The sequence below is a fragment of the Sceloporus occidentalis genome, unplaced genomic scaffold (genome assembly GCF_023333645.1).
Source record: "Sceloporus occidentalis isolate IW3139 unplaced genomic scaffold, rSceOcc1.0.p SCAF_2, whole genome shotgun sequence".
Classification (NCBI taxonomy): Eukaryota; Metazoa; Chordata; class Lepidosauria; order Squamata; family Phrynosomatidae; genus Sceloporus; species Sceloporus occidentalis.
This window is the reverse complement of record NW_028316982.1, coordinates 233,273,364-233,300,603: the sequence shown is the minus strand read 5'-3', so window position 1 is coordinate 233,300,603 and position 27,240 is coordinate 233,273,364. Positions and strand designations below refer to the sequence as shown.

At 41.2% G+C, this 27,240-nt stretch overlaps 1 protein-coding gene across 3 annotated transcripts in view; it reads right to left on the bottom strand.

The window, feature by feature from the left end:
* The window catches only part of COL8A1 (collagen type VIII alpha 1 chain), a 151,378-nt gene that overhangs the window by 19,184 nt on the left and 104,954 nt on the right, over positions 1 to 27,240 (bottom strand). For all 3 annotated transcript variants that reach the window (XM_089512412.1, XM_089512414.1, XM_089512413.1), the window contains exon 2: positions 25,044 to 25,155. The gene's annotated coding sequence lies outside the window, so the exon portion shown is untranslated. The remainder of the gene's footprint in view (positions 1 to 25,043; positions 25,156 to 27,240) is intronic.

Sequence of the window (27,240 nt, the reverse complement as noted above, 5' to 3'; positions counted from 1 at the left end):
CACTCTTCTCCAATCTGTTGAGTTGAGTACTAACTACAAAAAGAATTGTGGAAAACCAAATAAGAACAGCTTTACTTTTGCACCTTTCTTTTGTGATAACCTTGAACTTTTATACTTTGAACTCCATTTGCAGCAACTGAAGTAATCTGAAGACAAAGGGGAAAAGTAGGAAATGGAATGAGAAACTGGTATATTTTAAAAGCATCTGGAAAAGTAGGATGATGAGGGCTTAAGCAGGACTGTCCCTGCCAAATCAGGACAGCTTCAAGCTATGGCAAAGACTCCATTCATGCTTCCCGTTTAAAGCTGTGACTTGTCAAAGCTTGTCAAAGTTACATTTTTGAGAGCTGCATTAATAAAATAAAAAGCAATGTGGACAAACTCTGAGACGTTTTGGGCTCCCACAGTGCCTTGCCTCCAACCATGCTGGGTAAAGGTGATGGGAGTTGTAGGCCAAAGGATTCTGAAAGTCAAAGGTTTCCCAGGCTTCTAGCACACTGCAGGATTAATGTAGTTTTACACTGCTTTAACTGTCATGGCTCCATCTGATGGACATCTGGGTTTTGTAGTTTGTTGTGGCACCTGAGCTATCTGACAGAGAAGGCTAAATATCTCACAAATCCCAGAATTCCACAGGATTGAGCCATGTCATTTAAAGCAGTGTCAAACTGCATTAATTCTGCAGTGTAGATGCAGCTCCACTTCTGTCCTAAGAAAACAAAAGCCAGCAGTGTTGCCCTTGGAAACTTCACACCAGGCACGAAAGTAAAGTAAGGGGGCATATATCACATTCTGTTTTGTACTCCAAAGGGATAACACAAAGCAGTCTTGAAATATGTAATAAGTTAAGACACTAGATTAAAGCTGTTTAGTATTATTTTTTGTACACTTTTCTCTGTTGCAATCCCATGGTTTTATGGCCTGATGTTTTGCCATAACATACTTTTCTCATCCATTTCTTTCTAAAAGCTAGCAAAATATGCTATTGGCCTTTCTTTTGCTCACTTTGATGCTGTTTTGTTTTCTTAGTGCTTGCCTTCATGCTGCTTTATGGCTCATCTGCCTTCAGAAAAGTAAAGCAAGCCTGATGTTTGTTTCTTCAGGTTGAATCTATGCCATGTACAGTATTTCAGCTCACTGTACTTTGATTCTTTCCAAGAGCCATGTGGGTGGGGGAAGACAACTGCCTCTCTTATTTTCTTTTCTTTGTATTAATTTTATAGTTCCTCAGAAACCCCAAATCCCAGTTCAAGGGAGATATTCAAACCAAGAAAAATGTCTTTACAATATTTTTCTTGAAAATGTCTCACATCATTCAGATCCTTTTAATGGGAAGGTTCCCTTTTTCCATTACAAAGAAGGAGTCTTGTCCTGTGTAAACGACTCATCCAATTCAGGAACAACGTGAGTCTATTCAAAAAAGCAAAATGAAACGCTATGATCCACCCAAATCAAAAACAAAGCAGAAGAGGTGACAAACATTTGACCTTACATCTCTCTCTTTTTCTCCCCCCACTCTCCCCCTATGTTCTCAATATTCATCTCACCACCAAAGCAGAGGTTGAACATTTTAACATTGCAACTCATGCAGGTGGGTAATCTTGCCCTTCTCAGTAGGCTGAAGCAAAAGCAAATATTGTAGTCTCTCTTAGTTTTTGTGTTCTTCCTCATTAATAACCATTGGCATCTTAACCACACACTGATGCTGTTTAGCCACATATGACCTAGTTTTCATTTGTGATATGTTGGAGTTTATGGGATACTGTGAGATTCTGGGAGTTGTAGTCCAAGAAAGCAATTTCCCCTAGTTTTCGCAGGCAGAATACACTCTTTCCAGCATGTTCCAAGAAGCAGCCAACCACATCTGAAAGCACTCTGGGGTGTGTCTGGAAGTGAGAAGGTAAGGATAAAGTTCTGTTCCCACAATTCAATATGATACACACTGCCAGTGGGAGCCATCCTGCTTCATACCTGAAGAACAGACTGTTTTGTTTTGGCCTTTTAAGGAGTCCTGTCGGCCAAGTGTCAACACTGCCATGAAGCCTATAAATTGTTGAGATTACTTTTGTTTGGAATTTCTCCTGCCATCTCAATGAGGAAATAATGGGGCTGCAGAATTCCTCTGGTACATGGAAATCTGAGTTTACTTTTGAAGTATCCTTATTATTTTGTAATTGAAAATAAAGTGGAAATGTAATCAGGCACAGATGGTTTTGATATCCTTTGAGTGGTTTAATCATTGTATCATTAGTCTGCCAAATAACATGACTGGAATAAGCTGAAATTTGAGCCACATTATAATTTAATCAAAATGATAAAGGATATTGTGTTGTTGGCAGTAGACACTATTAATGCTGATTATGTTTGCTACTCAGGTTGAAAAAGAAGTGCATGATGATACATCATATCATAATAATATTGATGGCTCTTTTGGTTGAATTCTTGTAAAGAAGGCTGATATTTAACAGCCTCAATGGTCCAAAAGATGATCCAAAAAGAATGAATTTCATAGAAAGGCTTGTTGATATACTTGTTTCTTCCAGTTCAACGCAGTGAAAACCAAGCAGACTTGTCAGTTTGTTCTTTTACAGTGCTCTTTCAGCGCAAATATAGCAAAGAAGGCAGCAAGCAGATTGCTAAGAGAGAAGTGAATATTCAACTAAAAATGGGATAGCTTTTTAGGTTGAAAAATTGTCCATCTGTAAATTTGTATTTGAATCTTTACACTAAAATGACACAGGTCAGATTTGATTTCCCCATATTGTGAAGGAGGAAAATGCCAGGGAAGACATGAGAGTGTAACAACTTATCGCAAAATGCTACTCAGACTTGGAATGTTACTTTTGAAAATTAATCTGACAGTTAAATATTGGAAACTGAGAAATTAATTGATTGCCACCAACACTAATGGCTGAAATCATTAAATTAGTTGAAGTACCATTTATTCATTATTTGAAAACTTAAACTTAGTATTTAGAACAGAGCATGAGATTTATGGAAAATGGTGTGGAGGTTGTCATTACTGACCCAATAGGTACATCTTATTATTGGCATCTTCAAGAGTGCTCTTTTTGCCATTTTTAAAGTTGCCTTCAATCAACTGTACCATTTTTGTTTGCTCGAAAGGACTAAAAATCAATACTACAACTGTTGCCTGGAGATAGTGGGGTGTAATTATGCTTGGAAACTATCTGGTTTGGAACAGCAGTCTTAAAATATGGACTGTCATCTTTCAACCTGTTCAATTCAATTTCGTCACTGGTTTTTTCTTCTTCCTGTCCTCTCCTACCCTACTAAGAGATATGTAGTCCACTTGCCTTTTAAATGTTTGTTTGCTTAATGTTAATAAGGACTGACTTTAAAGGCTGGCAAGGACTGATGTGTTCACTTCTGCTAGAAAACACTGTTCCACTGCAAATGCAGCATTAAGTAGTTGACTACAAGGATTAGGCAGTGAATCAAGGCTGGGAAAAGATCACATTTTCTAGAATCACAGAGTTGGAAGAAACTACAAGGGTCACTCAGTATTAGCCCTCCCATGGAGGAATACACAACACTCCCAACAGATGGTCACCCAGCCATCTAAAAACCCCCAAAGAAGAAGACCACTATTCTTCAGAGCAGCATATTCCACTTTCAAACAGCTCTTACTGTCAGACGTTCTTCATAATGTTTAAGTGGAATTTCTTTATCTGTAGCTTGAATCCATTGCTCCACATCCTAGTCTCTGGATCAGCAGAAAATAAGCTTGCTCCATCCTCAATATGATATCCTTTCAAATATTTAAACATGGCTATCATGTCACCTCTTAACCTTCCTTTTTCCAGGCTAAACATATCTAGCTCTCTAAGACTTTTTCATTTTATTTCACTTTATGGTACTTACTTCTGAATAGAATAGAAGAAAGACTAAGAATAGCAGAAAGACTTAGTGATAGGAGGTCCTGAATTTACCTAGTTGTATTTTTTGACTTGAAGCTCCAAGCTTACTCAGTCCCATAAAATGTTTGATCCACTGTTGTTAATGTAGAAATCGAGGATGGTTGTGATGATGTTCTCAAATAGCAACACCCACCTGTTATGAAATCTTACCACTCCACTGAGGGCTATTTCGTTCATAGAGTAAGAAAGAAGTCCAAGACAACCTGGAGACATGGAAGTCATGCACCAAGGACAAGAGCATGGAAAATTTACTTTTTGGACTAAAAAATTGAGAATTCTTCTGTGATTCATGTGGGCAACATGGAGGATTATAAGAATTATAGTCCCCAGAATCTTCCCCATTCTCTGTCAGATTTGAACATCTCTAAGGCACGTTACAGACTGCCCATTTGGGGCGGCCTGTAACTGGCCCTTTCCTTGCCGGATCAGGCCCTCAGCTGCCACAGAGGCAGCCTCTGAGGCCCCGATCTGCTGCTTTCCAGGCTGCAGGGAAGAGGAAAAGGCTGCTTCCCCGCAGCCTGTAAAGGGGTATCCTTGGGGCTTCAAGCCCCAAGGACACCTGGCGACGGCAGGGAGGAGGAGAAAGGGGCTGCTTGGCCCCTTTGTGCTCTGCGTCGCTGGCGCAGCCATGTAAAGGCTGTGCCCAGCGACGCAAAGGTGGAAATGGAGCTCCTTCCGAAATGGAGCTCCTTCCGGGGCCGCGGAAAGGGTGCCCCAGGCGCCCTTGCATGGCCCCACTATGTCACTTCCATGCCGCCCCGTTTGGAGGCGGCATGGTCATGAAGTAGTCATGGCGGCACCTGTGTGTATAGGGTGCCGCCATTTTCTACGCGCTCCGTGCATATTAGGGTTAGGGGCATCTGGAAGTGACGCCCCTTCCTAACCCTAGTATGCACGGAGCGTGTACTTAATGCCCGTCTGTAATGGGCCTAAGATACTCATCCTAGGGTACATGGCCAAATGCATATCTGAATCATGCTGGTTTTTATTGGCTATAAAAAGGCCAGTGTCTCTTCTAACCAGATCTATTAAGCACTTGGGACAGCTACCAGGTTCACTGCTGATATTGTTCTGGGTTTTCTTTCTCATTCCCCCCCACCCCTTGGTGCTCCAAGAAGCATCTTAGTGCTCCAAAAGCCCTTTACATTTTGCTCCATAAGGAAAAAAATGAACCGCTTGATCGCCCATGGTGACCAGATTAGGAAACACTCCATGGATGAAATTACATGCCCATAGTTGTGCTGGACCAAGAAAAATAAAGGTTGCAATCCATCACATCTGGATGGAACCAGGCTGGAGAAGACTGACTTAGATTATTGAAAACCATAATTTCCGCTGCAAATTATAATGGTTTATGAAGCACTGTATCTTATACTCCCCCCCTCCCCAAACCTGGGTCTTTCCCTTTCAGTAAATTTTTTTGGGGGAAAGAACAAAATATTAGTCTGACATTGTGTACTCATGCTGATTGGTGTACTCTTTCTTTTTTATTCTTTCTCTTGTTTTACTTTTACTGCGCTTAAGGATCTTCCAGACAAATAATTTTGGAATTCTTGGAATTCACTGAATTACACCAACTTTCCAATGAAACCACATGCCAAGCAACAGCTGCTCATTCTTACTGAAAAGACATGCTTTTGCAAGTTTTCTCCAGCAATGCAAAGCCTCAAGAGAAACACGTTTGTGTGGGAAGAGTGCACTTTGGACATAATGCTGTTTATTGAGCCAGAACCTTTAAAGCCCACCACAGATTAGGTAAATAAAAACCTGATTTAAGGGAAACCAGTAATGGACTTGTTGTTCTTGGAGCAAAACTGCATGGTTTATGAAAACAACAGTGTTCTAAAACAATGGTCCCATTACTTATTCAATGGGGGCTTTTAACTTATGTAGGGTTAACTGCGTAAGGTACTGATATATTTCAAAATAAACAGAGTCATATGGTTGTTTGTTTTAGAATAACATTCTCAACAGTCTTCTCTTGGGCTTGATGCAAAACTCTGTAAGTGAATCACATACAACTGAGAGCCAAACCACCATACCATCTATTGTCCAATTGCAGAGCCTGGAGAAGTTACATTTTGAACTAAAGCTCCCAGAACTGTCCAGCCATCATGGCCTCAGGGCCATGGTTCCTTGGACAGATTCGGGGAGCCGTAGCCATTGAAAATAAATTTTCCAAGTGTTGTGCAATTGTTATGTAGCATAAACATCCTAAAGACACCAAATCCCACCTTATCTCTAAGCAAGGTTAGCCCTGGTTATAACTTGGATGGGAGATCATTAATAAATACTAGATGCTGTAGGCTATATTTCAGTGGAAGGAAGTGGCAAAACTACCTCTGATTATTCCTTGCCTAAGAAAATACAATGAAGTTCATAGGATCTCTGTAAGGCAACAGGAGACTTTGAGGCAAATACACACACACCAGTATCAGTGATGGCTTGTAGCTACCATTGATGGTGGGTGGCTGATGAATCCATGCTGGATTTTAGCATCAACTTTAAACGAGCTATCCAAAATGTGGAACATAGGAGGGGGAGCTCATATCTCGGACATCTCCTTTGAAGTTTGGACTAAAATCTGGAGTCGATTCACTGTGCCATTAGATTGGATGCCACCAGCCACCACTGCAATCTGCATAAGCAGGGCTGACCCTTTCATGAGAAAAAGTGAGGCAACTGTTTCAAGGCAGCTCATTTGAGGTGTCAGAAGAGGGTGGTTAAAAATATTGGGGTAGCTGCACTGGCCATAAGACAAATCCCAAAATCCATTTTGTAGTAATATCTTTATTAGGTCAACAGAAAGAGCTATTTTTGGTTGGCATTATAAAGGTATTATAACAATATAGATTTCAGAATGAAAAGACAGGGAGAATAGCTATTCTTTCTCAGGCAATAAAATACCTTTGGCTGGTGCCAACCATGAAGTTTTTTTTTGTTTGACTTGGCATCTGGGACCCTTTCATACTATGCCATTCATTATAGCATTATATTCCACTTTAACCACCATGGAATCATAGTGTATTAACTGTGCAATGTAAAACAATCCCTAGTCTGGTAAAATATCTCCAGAATGTCTGACTAGGCTGCTCCAGTATCCAGTTTCAAGTCTTTTAATCTGAATCTCAAGCCAGGTTTGAAGTCTCTACCTTCAAGTCTCAAGCTGAGTCTCACATCTTTGCAAGATACTTTCAAGTTAAATTTCAAATCTGGGAACCAAATTTAACAGAAAAAAAGGAGGCAGTGGTCGTGGTGTGTGTATGGGTTGTTGTGATAGATTTCAATAACTAGAAAATCATGATGTGCCAAAGTTATGGGGAAAAATTCTTAGAGAGGAACAGCAAATGTGTTAGGCAACAGGCTTGAGGCAAAAAGGTAGAATCCAGTCAGTGCATCATTTATTGCTGAGTCTAGTTGAAGTCATTGAAACAACTTGAGTCTGACTTGAGTCTGAGTCAATCAATTCAAGTCTACATTACTGCCAGTTTCTTTATAGACCTCATGGACTATTTACACCCAAAGTGCAAGTAGTGATAGCTTTATCACATTGCATATTTTTACCATCTGATGGTAAAGATGGAAAAGATGTACAACAATTCCCAGAATCCCCCAGCAAGTGTGGCCACTGACCATGCCATATTGATTAATGTATACCACCCTGAAATTTTTGGAAGAAGGTATGGTTTATACATTCATAAAACAAAGAACTGCCTTGCACCCTAATTTTTAAAATAGCGTGCAATTTTGTGCAAGGGAAGGTCTACAGTCTTTTAGCCCTTCTGTCTTCTGATCCCCTATAACTAAATAGACAGTTTTATAAACAGAGATGATTGTATGTCTAAGCTTAGGAAACAGGGTTGTTTCAAAATGGATGCTGGGAGGAAAAACAAACCCATCCAATCATTATACACATCCTAAATTCTTAAAGCATAACTAAAAGCATGGCAATAGCTAAAAGTAGCTAGTAAAATAAGATCATTTGTTTAAATTTTGGCTACTGCTATGGATGACTATTGGTAAATGACAGTACAGATGGAGAAACACAGCCACATATATGCACAATCTCAGACCCTGGTTTATGTTTTAACAACTGAGAGAAATTCACAGAATTAGCCCTGATAGAGGTCACTAGGTGGCACCACTGATTCACTCTGTTCCACCAAAGTCATGCTTTTAACTCAAAAGGTGGCTGTAACAGATAGTCTTTCTTCATATGACAGGTACACTCTTGGTATAGAGAAAATCAAGAAAAGGAAGTCAGGCTACTTTATATTTTACAAAATCACTATGCTTAAGGCATAATGTGAATTCTCCACTCAGAATGTCAGGTGCAAAGATGATTGCAAAAATATTTTAACACCCCCCCAACCTACCCTGGGGTACCTGCAGTCTAAATATATTGCAGAGAGCTGTGGTCACTAACAGCTTCCCAGCAGATACACACACAGAGCCATAAAACCCATATCTGAAGCATTACACATGCTCAACCATAGCACAAGTAACCAGAGTATAGGAGGTATATAGCTCCCAAGTGCTCCCCCCCCCGCAACATTCCAGTATTTTCCTGTTTTTCATTGCCAAAGTACTAAATCCAGAATAATTATGGTAAAAGGAACTAAATGCTATGATTCTGATAGCACCATTGATGATTGTGCATTCTGTTTTGAAGGAGATAGGCCACATCATATACAATAGTCAGTATCACAATTAACAGTAATGAAAATAATTAAAGTACTGTACATTGAAGATTCATGAATATATCAATGCTGATAGGTGGTTGAATTTTGTTTGTTAATAATGAGTGGGGTGAAATTTATTTGTGAAAAATGAAAATACAGTGGGCCCTTGGTATCTGCTCAGGTTTGGTTTCAGGATCCCCATGAATACCAAAATCTGTGGATGCTCAAGTCCCATTGTGTACAGTGGTGTAGTAAAAATGGTGTCCCTTATATTAAATGGAAAAATCAAGGTTTGCTTTGTGGAATATATATATGTGTGTGTGTGTGTGTGTGTGTGTGTGTGGAATATTTTCAAATTGTGGATGGTTGAATCTGTGGATTAAAAAAAACTGTGGCTATGGAAAGCCAACTATAGTTTTACAAATTACCAATGATTGAAGTAGGAGTGGGGAGATTTTATTTCTTAATAACAACAGTTAAACTAAATAAAGTCTAAATGGAAATGGGGAATTTTCAGGATAGTTTTCCATGGTAATGGCTAGAATTCAGCGACATAGCCACGTTAGTCTGGAATATCTGTATCGTACAATCCACTCCATGTCTATTTCTTGATAATTAGGTTTACTGTTTGTGCAGCAGCAACCTGGCCAGCAGCATCTATCTCAGCTGCACCCAGCTTGTCACCTGCCTTCTTCTGTCTCAGCCGCTCATGTATGAATATAGCAACAGTGGTGGTAGAGGCCCAGACTTGTTCTACCAGCCTTACAGCAAGAGTAAGGCCAGCTGGCCAGCTGCTCAGTTATTGCTCCCAGGGTGACTGGGTGCAGAGAGCGTAGCAACTGAACAGCTGGTCAAGCAGCAACCAAGAAGCCTCTCACCTGTGCTGGGTTTTGTTGCAAGGACACGATGGGTCACTGCTCAACTGACTGCTCACTCGCTGCTCCCTTTGCACTTGGTCACCCTGGGAGCAGCAACTGAGAAACTGGCTGAGGAGTGATCAGGAAGCCTTTTGTCCATGCTGGCCTTGTGTCAAAGGCCAGCACAAGTAAAAGTCTTCTCTTGGTCACTGCATGACTGACTGCTCAGTCACTGCTCCTTAGGTGACTGGGTGTGAAGGGAAAAACTTTTCCTCAGTGAGAAAGACTCTTAATCCTTCTTTGCCAGGATGGAGAGGAGTGTAACCAACCTTTTTCTTCCCAGTGAGGAAAAACTCTCAACTGTGGATACTCCACCCCCTATTTCCCCAGAGCTGTGCCTTTCCCAACCAGCTTCATGGCATCCCCCTCCATCCCAAACTTTGTTTCATATCCAACCTCTTCTTTTGCCTCTGCTGCAAAAGAAACCAGGAGCAGCAGCAATCTGGCAGCCAAGTTCCAGCAAAGTTCACAAAGCTTAAGCAGGGTCACAAATGTAAAAACTCCTTTTTGCTGTGCTCTAATTCCTCAAGCCCATCATAATCCTAAAGGCTGATAGTTTTCCTTGTCTTTCATATGCATCAATACTTTTGACTGAAGTCCCCCCTACTGCCCCCCTTTTCCTTACCACCCTCCTACTGCCCCCTTTCCCCTTACTGCCCCCCTGGATCTTTTCACAGCCACCCCAGAGGTGCATACCATCCACTTTGGGAATCACTGTGCTGCAAGATCCCTTTGCATATTGTAATGGTTAGTAAGTCAAGCCACTGTGAAATCATCTTTTTGGCACTGTGATTAGCTTTATTAATGCTCCAAACTCAGTTCAAGCTTATAGTTTATCACATGCTGAGACATTGTGTTATATCATTATCTTGATACATTTTTATGACCTTAGATTTGTAAAATGTGTGCTACTTAGAAGACACTAGATTTAACAATCTTCCTACATCAATAGTGCAGCCCACAAGCGGTGCAGGAACTTATGCAAATTGTCACAGCTTGCAAAAATTATGGCCATGCTATTTGCATATTCTCAGTATTACAGCTGCACAAAAGAAATGTTTAAAGCTTTTCACCATTCCCTAGGGCAATGCAAAACAAGGGACGTACTGTGTGTTTGACCTGGTATTGCCATATTGCTTTCCAGAAGCCCGCTTGACACAGGGGTGCAGGTATGGAGCATCTACAGGATTCCCATGGTGATAGCTACCCCAGAAACCATAGGCCTCTTAGGTTGTCTGTGACAGCCAAAGGTGGGATGACATCATCGCTCCCCAAACATTTGCCTTCTGGCAGAAATAGGCTTTGGTGTTTGCCTGTGTCTCTTTCAAACAGTGAAGAGATTATGTGAGTAGGGCAAGGCCCACTTGTAAGAGGAATTAAATGCCAGAGTTTTTTAAAAATAAATTTAAAATTTTTGAAATTTAATTTTTAAAAATATGTTAAAATTAATTAATTTTTAAAATTCTTTAAAAATTTTCTTTAAAAAACATAACATCTTACAAATTTTTCACATTAACTACATGAAACAATGTAATTACATTTAGGTTGTGCATATGATATTGTAAGTTAAAGGTATCATTTTAATTTTGCTAGTTGTTTATGTCACAACTATTGCCATTACATTCAGTGTTATACAGTAATAATGATTTATGAGTAACATAAATCATTACTAAGGATTCTGTATGGTGTGGGAAGGGAGGAGGTCAATACAGGGGCTGGTAACACCATGAGTTTTCTCACTGGGTGATGCTAACTCTAGTGACGCCACTCCATTAATGCTGATTCCAGGATTAAGTAGTCACCACTGCCCCCTTTTAGTGGAAAATCAGGATAAATGTGTAACGTCACATCATGACTAAGTGAATGTTTGACTTGCCTTATAATGTCTGAATCCTTCAACCGACTGCATTAATAAAGCCTTAAGTAATAAATAATCCCTAACATCCATCTATTTTCATCCCACCCCCTCAATGTGCTTTCATATGACTCTGGAATGGAACAACCTTGAAATGCTAAACACTAAGACTGAAACATTCCTTTGGACTGAGAGTGAATGCCAAGAATGCATGAATTCCTGGTGACCTTTCACTGCAAAGTGTGAACTTTGCTTACTAAACATAATGTATACTTAGGTATCATTTCTCAGGCCCTATGCCAGTCCCTCTTTGTTCCCTTTCTGTGCCATTACTTACTTAGTGACAGCTCCCCAAACAGACTGAGGAATGGGGGAATTTGTCTAAGTCACTTCTGAAAACATTTCTCAAAAGGGTCATTTCTAAGTCCATGGCTCTTCCCAAAATATGGAAGGCCCAGGAAGAATGATGCTATTCACAAGTGCGAGAAGCGGCAGAACTTGATGACATTAACAATCTATAGAAGTTTTAGCTTTTTGAGCTGATAGTTCCCCCCTTCATGTTACAACACAGTATTGGGAACTCTTTCACACAGTACAATTATAGCACTGTGATTCCTTTTGGATTGCCATGGTGCAATCTTAAATTTAGTGTTGAATTATCGAGCACTTTAAAAAAAGCATCCTTAAGGCGTTTGTAATTCAAAGTGCTCTTTTTAGTAGCAATCACATCGGCTTGTCAAGTCTCTGAGTTGACTTCTCTGTCTATAAACAGACAGATTTGTCTATGCAGATTTGATGAAGATAAATTGACTTTAATTATTACCTGGCTGTGTGTGCACTCTTTCTCGGCTTCCCTTCCTGGCGCTGCCCCTAAACTTTTGCTGTCCTAGTTAGCTGCCTAGGTGGCCTATATGGGTGAGCCGGCCCTGGTGACATTACCCTTTGAAGCAGGCTTGCATGGTGCTGAGCAGGCATTTGTCTTATGCCTATGGGCAGCACATGTCCAGAAGGGCAGATTATCCCGACAGGGAAATCAATCCAATCTTTGTCATGTACCCATAATCTCAGAAGTGAAGGAGAGCTCAGGGCGAGGTCCCACCCAGTTCAGAAGTCATTAAATAAAGCAAATTTTGCAGTTCAAAGCTCCCTCCCCACTTTTCCACTGAATCAGTACTCACTTGATATTTCCCTTAATACCGATGTTATGCCATTCAGTGAATATGGACTTAATGTCCATGGAGCCCTGGTGGCGCAGTGGTTAAATGCCTGTACTGCAGCCATTCACTCGAAACCACAAGGTTCCGAGTTCAAGACCAGCAAAAGGGCCCAAGCTCGACTCAGGCTTGCATCCTTCCGAGGTTGCTAAAATGAGTACCCAGACTGTTGGGGGCAAATTAGCTTACTTGCTAATTAGCTTACTTGCTGTTCACCGCTATGATCTTTGGAATAGCGGTATATAAATAAAACAAATTATTAAAATTATTATTAATGTTGTCATTTAGTCCAGGAGAAGAATACATTGCAATTCTGTCTGCAAGGACTGGTGGATTCTTCTCCATATGCCCCAGCAGGAATCCTGGATTGAGAATAAGTCAGAGGTGTTTGGCCAACAATACCAATAGCTGGAGTATGTCATGTTCATCCCCCCTCAAAAGACTTTCCTTGCCTTTCTTAATGCATGATGGGAGCTCACCTGTGTTGAAAGCCAAGAGATGCATCTGTTTGAACTTTTGTGGGAGATGTGCACTACTACCTACAGAGTTCAGTAGTTTCTTGCACACAATGTTTTCTTATATTTCAGAGAAAGGAAGAGATGTTGTATGTCCATGGATGAGTTTGCTAGCTCTGAACATCTTGGGTGCTTTACAGGTGAGGGACAGAGGTTGTTAATGAGTCATCCCTTGAGGTAAAGGTTCCTTCTCCCTGGCAAAGCCTTATGCTCTTGCTTACCTATATGTGTTTTGTCCTTGCAGCTAGGTTGTCAGTGTCCTGAAGTTCCTAGTGCGCATTTGTGGCTAGAGTCCTGAGGCAGAAAACCTGTAAGACGGCTGAGAGCAAAAATATTATACATCTGATCTAACTTGTGTTTTGTTAGCCTAGGCTGCTTGTTTGTGCAAACTGACCAGTTTTTGCAAGTGAGTTCCACATGCTCATGCGTAGCCTTAGAAATAGACAAGGAGAACCAGAGCTAAGTCCCAGTACTATTGCTCATATACTTCTGCTGCATGACTTTGTTGCTAAAAATTCTGCTCTGCAACATGGAGGGTTGGGGGGGCATAGTATGCAGTTGTTTCTTCAAGCAAATGCATGTGTCTTTAATTGCATATGCCAGTGATGGCAAACCATTTAGGGACTGAGTGCCCAAATTAAAAGGCCTTCCAGCACCCAGTGTTACCCAGTGCTGGGGGCAGGACTTCCGGGGGGGGGCAGCTCTGGAGAGGCAGCTGAAGGCCTGGGAGGGTGCGGAGGGAGTAGGAGGAACAGGCACATGGCTTTTCTCTCCCCCCCCCCCCCCCCGCACCCTCCTGGGCCTTTAGCTGCCTCTCTGGAGGCAGCTGAAAGCCCAGGATGGCCAGGAAGGAGGAGAAACAGGCATCTGCTTGTTCCTTCTACCTCCCCCCCCACCCTCCCAGACCTTCAGCTCTGCTCTGGAGGCAGCTGAAGGCCCGGGCAGTTGGGAAGGAGGAGGAACAGGCATATGTCTGTTCCTCCTCTTCCCCATCCTCCTCGTGCCATGAAAAATGGATTCACATGCCATCTCTGACAGGCATGCCATAGGTTTGCCACAATGGCCATATGCTGATGGGAAAGCCAAGATGGATAGCTCAGGGAACACAGGATTTTGGTTTTGCTGGCTATTTCTCGCCCCCCCCCCCCCCAATACACCCAACTCTACCCATTTTCTTTCTGAGACAAGTATAAAACTTCCACAAGACCATACTAGTACCACCATAGTTCCAAATCTATGCCTCCTGCCCAATGTTGTTAAGCTAGAACTCTGAGAATCCCTTATCATTTGTCATGCTTCTATGAGTTGGTCCAACTTCTCTTTGAGTTAGACTTAGTCATACACTATGTGTTTCTTTGGATCAAGGGGATTTAGTTGTCATCCCAATCCCAATTGCCTAAAGCAGGGAAAGAATGGCAACAGAACAAACACAGAGGATAGTACATTGCCTTAACAGTTATATTCAGTGGTCAAGGCAGAGGTATATCTTATCAGACATTTTAGGGGATTATCAAAGACATTTTGTCTTGAAGCAAAGGACAAGTTGATGACTTTCTCCTCAGTCCCTGTACTGAAGGTGAATGTATTGGCAGTAGAATCTTCTTCAACACTGGTAACAGTATAACATCATGTTCCACAATGAAGCATCAAGTTCATTTACTGTAAGTGTGTGGAACACACTGCTCTGACATCCAACCAAGGGAAACCACTAGTGAAAGATGTCTACCACCATCAATCCACAGTACCTGCTGCCTGTGGTGGTTGCATCATTCTTCCTGATGAAAGAGGGCATAAACAGATGGGCAGTTACCACAGGCCAACTCTGTGGTAACCTGCTTGCAGTTTCACCCAAGTCAGTCCCTTGGCCAGCACAGTGACAGGCAGGTGTTCACATACGTTCCCACTGCTGTGCAGTGGAGCTGCCACCACCACACAGCCCTTACCTGCCACCACCATCACATCCACTGAAGAACCCAACACAGCCTGTAAGGGTAAAAACAAGGCAATGAAATGGTGGCTGCAGGTAAGGAGCACATAGGGGCATCCAGTCTGCTACCTGTCATGGTGGTTTCAGAGAAAATAAAACAGCTGATCTTTTTTGATTGGATCAAGGGCCTTTTGGGCTGGGTTCATGCTGGATCCACCAGATCCATGTCAGGTCTGCCTGATTTCAACCTGGGATTATGCTAGATGAGGGGGGACATAATCTTTTTGGCCCATGTGTACAGTTCCAGTATCTTTCCTATAATCTGCTACCTGATCATGTTTAGAGAGGTCAGGGATCAAACCAGGAACCTTCATCATGCAAAAGAGATGTCTTACCACTGTGAAAGTTCCCTTCTCTATACAGGACATGGTGACCCTGCTAGTCTTGACAAATTTATTCTGGATTGTGCCTTTACTCTTAAATCACAAATTCTTGGGTACTACTGCAAAACTGAAGCCAACCAGATGAGGGAGATATATTTCCCTTCTAAACTGTGTTGAAATGAGAAGAATTCACTACATGAATTTCTCCATCTGTGGCATATTTCTGAATGTATTTCTTTTTCTTTATTTTTTTTTAAAAAGAAAGCCCTTTCCCCCTGTTAAGCACCTTATATAGCCACTTGATGATGGTTAAGTTGAGCCAATACTACATTGGATTACAGTGAAGGAATCCAAGATCTACCAAAGAAACAGAGACGCATACAAGCACATTCTTAAAATACTTGGTTATCTTAGCAGAAAATCTGATTCCTTAAGACTGACTATTATTTTCACATGATTAGGTTTTTCAAATACACACATATGATGTATATGTATGTGTTTGCATTTGGCATTTCAGACTGCCAAAAGACAGGTATAGTTCTATTATATCTATTGCTTTCAGAGAAAATTCCTTCCCTAAATAATGGTATCCATCTTCACTTCACCTGTATTAATTTAGTGCATTCCTTTGAGCATTTTATGCAAAAGCAAAGCCTCTTGCGGGGAAGTGGGGAGTGAGTGGGATTTAGGAGACAGGAAATCCAAGCAAGGACCCTCCTGTTTTTGGTGGAGACAATTATAGTGTTGCTTTTGGTTAGAGATCAGAATTTCTATTGAATACAAATGTCCTTGGCAATGGATGTTAAAATAGAACAGTTTACAGAAATCTGCTAAGTTTGGGAGATGAAACTTGCATACTGTAATGTTAGCAGCTTTGAATTTTAGGGATGATTGTATCAACAGTGTGTTATCAATTTTGTAAAGCAGTCTGTTTTTTTTCATTAAACATTCATTATGGCAAAATATTTTCAAAAATGTTTTTTTTCCTTTTTAACTGTAATTTGGAGCTCCTGCAGCTTTATTTTGGGAAGAGGAAGTACCATTTGTATATGGCACAGGGCTCAGTGCTCAAAGTGCTCTGCATTTTTTTAAATTCACGTTGTTATTTGCTAGTTGTTCAGCTTGTACAACTTCTCAAAATAGCTTTCCTTGAATTGGCACTTTCCAAATGTGCTTGACTACAGAGTCCATCATTTCCATTGGTAATGAGACTTGTAGTCTGAGGATGCCATGTTTTGGAACACTGACACAATTAGTCTCCATGTGCAAAATAATAATTACTCTCAAACAACTGCTTCATCAGCGATGTTTCCATTTATGAGGATGATGGGATTGAGGCATGATTGGGAGCTTACTGAGGGGTTTTCCCCATTAATGAAAAGGGATAACCTAATCACACTTGGAACACACAGCAGCTATCATTGGGAAGTTATGCTCTGTATTGCCAAAACACTATTTTACTAGTATAGCTGGAGTTTGAAAGTCATGTATGATAGTCTTCTTGGTCTTACGGGAAGCAAAATAAGTTAGGTATTCCAGCAACATAATTAGTGTGTCCTTCCCAGTATAGCTGGAAGGAAGGAGCTTTGAACTTAACAGATCTCAAACTTCTCCCAATTTACCTTTAAAAGACCACCACAATGTCCCTTTTAGGTCATTACTGTTACTGCTATAAAAATAATGGTGGTGCAGATTTTTGCTGCTGCACCAAGGAGGAATCCAAAAGTGGACCTTCCTCTCTGATGAGAGACAGAGAGATCCACTATATTCTATAGGTTCTGGCATATGCTTCCACAGGTCATAGGATCATTTCTTAAGCCCCCTTCTATTTATGCAAAGGGGATTTCCAACTTCACTATTTATGTGCACTTTCCCTCTCCTCACCAATTCCCAGTTGACCCCAGCTGAGGAAAAGGGGAGCAGAAAAGCTGTATTTCTTGAACATGAACTAGAATTCACAGAAGGTAGGGTAGGAACCAAGCCAATATAATCAATATTTTACATACCGTATTTTCCGGCGTATAAGGCGACTGGGCGTGTAAGACACCCCCAAGTCGCACACCAGCAGCGTCCCTGGCCTCCTATAAGGGGGTCTCACACCAGCTTGAGGGGGTCTCTCTGGAGGCCTGAGGCGGGTACCGCGGCTGGGCTCTCTCTCTCCGCCATTATTGCTACAAAAGACGTTGGAGAAGCGGCTCTAGAGCCAGTCGGGCCAAGGTAAAAAGCCGTGCCCTTATTCCTCGCTGCCGCTGCCGCTGCCACCACCCAGGATACTCTGCTCCTCCAGCAGCTTCAGAAGTCTGCCGTCTCTGCCACCTGCTCCTACAGTGGCTTGTGCGGCAGACTTTTGAAGCTGCTGGAGAAGCAGAGTATTCTCGGTGGCAGCGGTGGCGAGGAATAAGGGACCGGCTCTACCTCAGCCCGACTGGCTCTGGAGCCGCTTCTTCACCGCCTTTTGCAGCAACAATGGTGGCGAGACAGAGCCCAGCCGCGGTACCTGCCTCAGGCCTCCAGAGAGGCCCCCTCAAGTTGACGTGAGTGCCTGCTGGTAGAGGAACCAGCATGGACCCCAGAGACAGAGAGGTGGCTACACCATTCACCTGTCTCTGGGGTTAGAATCCAGTGCATAAGACAGGCGTAAAAAGTTGCCTTATACGCCGGAAAATACGGTAACATTTTTGAAAGGAAACACTATTAGATTTTTCTAATTCCTTCCCCCCGCAATAAAACTAGAATCAAAACTCAAGGGCATCCCTAAATCATTATTTTTCAAGTTGTTTGGAAGGCAAGAAAGCATTTCAGGATATCATCACTTTTTACTCAAATGGAGTTTTTTTTAAAAAATATACCATTACTTAGGCTGTAATCCTATGATCCCTGGGAAAGCATTTGTGTTCTGCCTTTGGATTCCTACAGATGAGACAAATGTGTCAAAGGTTGCTGGAGGTTGCAGCATTTGTTGCTGTAGTTCTTGAGTTTTTTAAAAATATCAAAACAATGTTTCTGTTATCCTACTTGACAATATTTTGGCAATTCCCAGCAACAGCTGCAACATGTTATTCCCACCACGAGTGGGTTTCTTGTTAATTCTAAGTCAATTTTTTAAAATTCATCACCTCTTTGCTCTCTTTTGTCTTTTTACATGTATAGTGCTGTGAGAGCCAGTATAGTGTAGTAGTTTGGATGTTGGACTAGCACTTTGGAGACCAGGGTTCAAATTTCCATTCAGCCATGGAAACCCACTAAATGACCTTAAGCAAATAACACTCTCTCAGCCTGAGAGAATGACAAACACCTCCCCCCCTGAAGAAATGCTGCCAAGAAAATGCCGTGATAGGGTCACCTTAGTGTTGTCATAAGTTGGAAATTACTTGAAGGCACACAGAAACAAATACTGCTGTAGTGTATCAACACACCAACGGAATGGTACTTTTGCATTATATGGCTGAGATTCTGCATCAGAGGCGAGGATTTGTAACTTTGTGATGTCATAATTATGTCCCTGACAGGACACGCAACCCTTCTAGTGAACTGTGATGACAACTCTTATGGTGTCCTTGTGTGACAGTGGGAGTCCTATTACACAATGAGCTCCAATGCATTCTGTAATGCATCCCAGGCTTAGATAGAGAGATATGGTCCCTCCGGTATGCTACAGACCGCCCTTAAAGGACGGTCTGGCGGCGGTGCCATTTGTGCCGCCAGCAAACCGCAGCAGATATACTGTGCGGCTTGGTGATGGCAAGAAAAAGAAGCCGCAAAAAGCAGCTTCTTTTTGTGGCACGCGAGTGACGCCTCAGTGCGCCATTGGCACACTCGCATCGTCACCTGGGCACTGTGATGTGCAGATGCTAGGTGTCCATTACGTCAAAATGGCGGTACCTATATGTACAGGGCGCTGCCAGACACCCTCGTCACGTGTGAGGGGCGAGGGGAGTCTGAAAGCTCCACCCCTCGCACGTGACGATGGCGCCCCATAGGGCCCGTCTGTCCAGCACCTCAGATAACCTGGACTTCAGTCATATAGGGCTTAAGAACTTATACGGCCTAGTAAGTAATAAACTGCCTGAAAATAGATGGGCAACCATCCTGTAGATGCTAGAAATTGCTACAAATGGCATCCCAAAAAGAATGAAACAAGTAGATAGGGAGGCCACAATAAGTGGCAAAACACAAGGAGCTATATATTGTGAGAATTCATGCTTTTTGGACCAATCTGGAAGAGCCTGGAGGTGGAAAGAGAAGCCCAGCTTTAGAGTGACACAACCATTTCCCAAACTGCTTTGGTCAACCCAGAAACCTCCACAATGCTTACCTCCCTAGATGTCCCATCTCCAACACTGGCAGAAGCAAAAATTTCTATTCCCCCCAACCTGCCCCTCAAATTGTGGTAACTGTAAAGCACTAGCAACAGCATTAGCATTTACATTGCTATACTGCATCATAGGGAACTCAGCACTCTCTATGCGGTTCACAATCTGTAAGCTAATTGCCCCCAACAAGCTGGGTACTCATTTTACTGACCTATGAAAGGATGGAAGGCTGAGTCAGTCTTGGAGCCCTGGGATCAAACTCACAATGTTGTGGCTGCAGTAGCAGCATTTAACTGCTGCACCACCAGAACTCCCTTTAGTATACCAATTAAAAGGCTAGTGCATGGGAAGGAAATCAAGAAAGGGGGGGGGGGGAAGGAAAAGGAAAGTGGGTGGAAAAGAAATATGTTGCTATTTCCCCCTACAATCTGTCCAGTAAGCATAAGCCCAGTAAGGCTTTGGATCTACCTTCACCTATTTTGTCCACCTCACCAACAGCAGGATTGATTGGCTCAGCTACATTCCTATACACAGTTATCTAGTGGTCCCACTGGATTCAGAGGGATTCCTTTCTATAGATGTATAGAGCTGTGCTGTAAATAAATCTGAAGAAACAATTTGCATTTTTCCCCCTGAACTGTCTCCTCTTAAAACTTTTAAAAAAAAATACAGAAGCTTTTCTTCAGGATAAAAAAAGAAAAGAAAAGAAAAAGAAAAAAAGATTTCTTCCAAAAGTCATGCTTGAAAGCAGACAATACTCAGAGGCATATGATGACTCTGGATACTATGAGCTCATGTCTACTTGTCAAAACTATTTCTATTAGAAGACTGAATACAATTGTTGTTGTGCTAAGACACAATAAAAGAAGGAGGTCATACATTTTCCTCCTGTTTTACTCAGGATATCACCATGAATATCATCTCTTGTCTTAATTATCATTGGAGTATATCACATGAAGCTTTTTGGAGATTTTCCGACGTGACTGCACTTCCAACAATGAGCATTCATGTCATAACATGAATGTGTTATCAGACACCATTCCTTTCTATGGGAGCTCCTTGCGAGGTGCTTCTGCAGTGACTCCAAAGTGACCCCTCATTTTTGGTAAAACTGGAAAAAAAAGTGACTTCACAGAATTCGCTTCCAGGCTCACTTCAATTGCACTGCGAATTGGTCTGGTGTGGAAAACCACTCCGATGTCACCCCCCTTGGCCCCCTGCGTCCTGCTCTATCATCCCCCTCCTCCTCCTTCATGCCATCTCACCCCCTCTGCCACCCTGCAAACCATCCCATCATTCCCATCATCCCCTGCCTTCTCTTGCATCCCGATCCTGGCCCCAGAAACCCACAGCTAGCTATCCCATCATCCCCTGCCTTCTCTTACATCCCGATCCTGGCCCCAGGGACCCCCAGCGAGCTATCCCATTATCCCCTGCCTTCTCCTGCATCCTGATCCTGGCCCCAGCGACCCCCAGCAAGCTATCCCATCATCCCCTGCCTTCTCCTGCATCCCGATCCTGGCCCCAGCGACCTCCGGTGAGCTATCCATCTCCCCTCACTGCTTCTTCACCCCATGAAGGATGACAGCTAAGGAGGGGGCAGGGAAGGAGGACAGCGTCCAGAGCCCCACTGCGCATGTGCAAGGGAGCTGATTTGAATCGTTGAACCCTCTGGTGTGGTAATACAATGTGCACTCACTCCGCTTTGCTTGAATCCACATCACGTGACTTGCTTGGAATAGAACTGACTTCGCTTCCCCCTCAATTTGGAAGGGCAACAGAAAGGCAACCAGGTGTGGTAAAACATCACGTTTTAACCTTAATTCGCATTGCTAGACTCTGGATCTGGTGTGAAAAAACATCATGCTTTGTATTGCTAGAACAGGAGTGACTGCGGATCTGAGCTACAACCCTCCATGTGTGATAAGGTCCATTATCATCATCATCCCCACCATCAACAGCTACATCTACATCATTCAGTTAAAGTCCTAAAATAAATACCATTTATATCCCAAAGTGCTGAAAATGAGGGAGTAGGGGTTAAAGGTATAATCAGTTCAATTAGCCTGAGATGTGGGAGTGTATGCCTTCTGGATATCGTTGGAATGCAGCTCTCATCAGCCCTAGCCAGTACATCTAATGGTAAAAGATTATGCAAGTGCAACCTAACAACCTCTGCAAACCCACATATTCCTTATCCCTTAGTTACATCTTTTATTTTTTAAAATTATCACAGAAGTACAATTCAGTATGAACAAAGCACTATGAACTTGCTACTTATATGCCTGCTGCTGCTAGAAGGAAAAATACAATGTCACACAGGTTTGTAGGCTACTACGTCCCTTTCACATGTGCTACAGCTCACACAACAGAATTCCCTCTTCCTCTTCCCCTCTAGGAGCTCCTTCCTCTTAAATCTGGTCTAGATTTAGGAGGGGATACAACCACTGCATTATTGGCAATCATGTTTTTGCTTTATCACAGTCCTGCACTAGTGCCAGGCTGTTTATATGATGATGCAAAGATGCACATTTTCTCCCTTGAACTGGACTATCCCAGCTTCTTTTTGATCCAGTTTTTAGCCCCGGAGCATTGCTTCGTTTTGCTTTCCAACTGTTTTTGCCGCATGCATTGTCTAAAACTCTTTGCCTTCAAAGTTGCTGGAAGCCACTTTATTTTGCCCCTGAATTTTACCCCACAGAAAGACATCAAATAAACCTTGTATTAAAGGATGGACTGGAGATTTAAAATGCTGCAGGCAAAGTGCTGTAACTATATCAGAATATGGCATAAAAGACCAAAAAAACTGCCACCAAAAAATAAAAAATAAAAATCTGTTTCTCAGTCCAGGACATGGCATTTTAATGGGCTTTTTTATGGGTGCAAAAGAGCCCTTTCACAAATAACCCAATTTAGGGATCATGTGGGTTTGTTTGGGGCACATGGTAGGCATGGTTACCAAAGATTTGACCTGGTATTCCATTTTCATTTTATTTTTGATGGGTAGGTGGAAAGAGGGAGTGACTACATTATGAATTAAGACTTCCTGGGGCTTGCAAATTTATCTGATTCATCCTTTCTAAAATAATCTACATTGCTTTGCACCACAACAGCAGTACAGCAGCAAGGGAGTGCATTGGAGTGTGTTGAAAGAATGTCACACTAATGTAATTATAGAAAAAAAATTAAAAGCAGGACATGTAGGGTGGGGGAAAAGTGATGACAGCTTTTCAGGAAAAAGCCAAATAAAAAAGATGAGAGGTGTGGAGGGGAGGTACTGGGTGGCCAGCCAAAACTAGCCCAGTGTGGGAAAACTAAAGCAGGAATGATTGCTATGATAAGGACACCAAAACTGAAATGCGAAAGGGAGCATTAGAATCCCAGCAGTATAATGATGGTACAAACCTTACTTCATTAGTGGGAAAAACGGGATAGTGTAAAAGGCCCCTTGTCTTAGAACAAGTCTCGAAAGTTACTTTATATGAAGTTAATTACATATCCAGGGCTCAAAACAAAATAAGCTACAACTAAAGTTACATATTCTACAAGAGTTGTATCATTTCTTTTCCTGTTCTCAAAAACATGTCAAAGATTATCTAGCCTATCATCATCATCATCATCATCATCATCATCATCATCATCATCATCATCATCATCATCATCTTATATCCTGCCTTTCTCACAATATAGGGACTCAAGGCAGTGAACAAGTATAAAACAATACAATTTAAAAACAATACAAAATATTAAAATACATAAATATACAATTTAAAAAATAATGGCTGACAACACAGGAGATCATCTGTTAAAGCATTCCTTATGCGTGATCCTCCAGCCTCTTAAAAACATCTAACAAAGGAGAGTCCACCATTTCCCAAGGCTGTCTGTTCCACTATGTAACAGCTCATCCATTTTTGATATTTTTCTTAATTCCTAATGGTTCTGAAATCCACTTCCTCATAGTGTGAATCCATTGGTTCAGTCCCTTCCTTTTGAAGTAAAAGAAAACATATTTGTGCCTTTGCTTTTAGACAGTTTTTCAAATCTTTGAAGATATCCACTAAATCAACTCATAATCCTGTGTTCCATACTCAGCTCCTTCACCTTTTCCTTGTAGGATTTGATCTCACATCTGTTACCATTATCATCATCATCATTCCCCCCCCCCCCTTATAATGCATATTACCACTTAGCAATATCTTTCCTAAACTATAGTGCCCAGACTGGACACAGTACTACAGATGAGGTCTGACCAAAACAGAACTGAGCAGTAGAATTACTTTTTGCAATTTGGAAATATGATTCTGTTAATAAAATTTAGCATTGTCTTTTCCTTTGTAGCTGTTACATAGCATTGCTGGCTCATGTTTAGCTTGCAAGGCTACCAGAACCATTTTCACACAGACTACTATCAAGCCATGTCTTATCTAATTAGAAAAATACTCTAAACATAAAAAGGACAATTTTGGATCAGAATTCTGGTTACACAGTGGACAAACTGATTCCTGTGGGGAACCCACATGAATGCAAAAACTATGAATGCAAAAACACTACACACAGAGAGGAATACCAGTTACATAATACAAGACAATGCAATACAACACAAACTACCAGTCTCAATGCATCTCCTTGGTGGATCCCACTATTTAGTATTCTGTCATGAGAACTAACCATTAATTCCTACTCTCTACCTTCTGCTTTTTTAACTAATTAAAACTAGTAACTAGTTTAAAAACTCAGGAAAAGATTTCTCTTATTCCAATTCGTTTTTTCAAGAAATTTGGGTGAGAGATTTTGGTATAATCTGCACTGCAGAATTAATGCAGTTTGACACTGCTTTAGCTTCTGTGGCGCAATGCCATGAAATTCTGGAGTTTGTAGTTTTGTGAGATATTTAGCCTTCTCTATCAGTGAGCTCTAGTGCCACAATAAACTAAAAATCTCAAAATTCCATAGAATGGAGCCATGGCACTTAAAGCAGTGTCAAACTGCATTATTTCTGTAGTTCAGATTAGACCCAGGTCAGAAGCCTATTGGAAGTCCAAGGAAAAATGTCTATTGAATCATTCTGTTCCAGTGTCTACTGGATTACTCCTGTTCATTGATACTCTCATAGAACTCTAAAACATTAGACAGACCTTTTCTTAGAAGAAGGCATACTCATTGATTTTCACCAGGACTCGTCCTTCTATATCCTTGAAAATTTTAACTTTAACATCTTCCACAGGTTTACCCCAATGAATTGCTGTATAATAAGGTTTAGCATTCATTGATTTTCAAATGTGGATACACTTACAGTAAGACTTTGGGGAATGGATGGAGCTGTGGATCAGTGTACTGGTATTTTCAGAAGTCTTGGCTCTTCATCAGACTTTGGTAAGCAAAGAATGCTATTTTAACAGCACCACCTAGGGAAAAAAATAGACAGATTAATCCACTGTCAATTGCAACTCAAAAGAATGACTGTAGATTTGAAAAACTAATACATGTTTTAAACATACCTGGCTACAATTAAGATGTCTTTATGTATTTATGAATCATTATTAGCTGTTCTTGGATGTTGCTTCCAGAGCAGATTACAAAAATGGGATAAAATGCAAAGCTCAAATAATATTGCTTATATTAAAATATAAATTTGTCCAAAGATTACTTCAGGATACATAAACACTGATAGAGTGATAAAATATAAAAGGAGACCAGCATGGTTTGAGCACTGGACTATGACTGTGGAGACTAGGGTTCAAATCCCTACTCAGCCTCAGACACTTACCTTGGGCAAATCATACTCTCTCAGCCTCACAGGAAGGCAAATGCAAACCTCCTCTGAACAAATCTTAACAAGAAAATGCTGTGATACATTTGTTTTATGGTCACCATAAGTTGGAAATGACTACAACAACAACATTAAAATAAACAATATCTGGAAATATAAAATGAACAATGCAGAGAGGCTCTTCTCTGTGGCTGCTCCCAAGGTGGCTGCTCCATTCCAAGTCCCAGGATTTGGAGAAAGAGAGGAAAGAAATAACTCAACTAAACATGGCCTAAGAAAATTAACCGAAGCACACAATATCCCAGCATTGGGAGAACCTCTGCAAAGTGAGATTTCTATAAACTCTGGCTGCCAATTGCCTCACTTCAGATGGTGGGAATACTTGGAGGAATCTTGTCCGAAGATTACCTCAGGATATGTAAAGACTTATACAGGTACAGATAGAGTGATAAAATATATAGATTTAAGATCCAATTATTCTTCCAGCAAAGATCTATGGCCAGTTCACATAATCACATCTCTATCCTGAAAAAAGTCCAATAGCAATATGCTATGTACGCACATGTACATTTTGAAGAACTGAAATGTTTAATGATTGTTAAAATATCCAAGGCTGCTACTAAATTTACATCAGCAGTAGCATACACTTGAAAATAAAATCCTGATGCATTTGCCAGTTCCATTGTAGGTCATTTACAATTCATTTTTTTTCATTCCCAAATTGCTATTCTAAGCCTTTGGTTCCTCACCCTCAGAGGACAAATTATAATCAGGGTAGATCAGGTCATATTTCAGTCTCTTTTGTTTACTGATTTCTCCCCCATGATGAAGTATATGTGCTTTCTTATTATATAATGGGAATGTTTCGCTGTCATAATTTAGTAAATTCTAGGAAAACTGTGAGAACAGCCTTTGACAGATGAGTCACAATTCATTCTGTTAAATATCAATCATGAGGAAGGGGGGGGGGGAGGCAAGAGGGACAGAAATCAATGCAGAATGAGACCTTTAGCCCTGCAGAATCCCCAAACATAAACACTTCTCCAGGTGCAAAACCAATGATATAACTCAGTTAAAAATTACAAAATGTGAACAAAATACATTTCAATTCCATGTGCTGGCAGAAAACAAGGCAGTGTCAGGGCTTGGGTTATTTTGAATAGCTCCAGACATATATAGAAACCAAAGAATGGAAATTCTTTAGGGTCCCATTTTGTCTAAACTAAAAGGAAGACAGGTTTTTTTTTATCCCAATGCCTTAAATCTAACTTAAATCCTAGCTTGAAAGTAGAAAAAAATTACTCTTGCTGTTTCTTCTTATCTTAGTTCTGAGGATGTTCCCCTGTATAGTTCATTAATGTCGGTAAAAAAGGAGAAGAAAGAGAAAGAGAAGTCATTCCCTTTTCCCACACTGTCCTATGTTTTACATTATTGCCGAAGCAAAGTTAGTTTTATTTTTTTGCTAATAAATTAGAAATAGCTTGCTTAAGGTGAAAAAGGAAAAAAATTACCTTGCAATTAGTTCTCTTGAGGAGGCAGGTGAATAAAGATCTTAGCTTTCTGAACACTGGAGTACAGAACCATGTTCCACTGAGCTGGGCATTCATTGATTCATGTTATGTCATCAAGTGATTAGACTTCCACCAGGCACATGGCCTAAGCTCTTTTAGCCTAGAGAATTTCTTTTCTTGAATCAAATGCAAGGGGGTTCCACTTCATC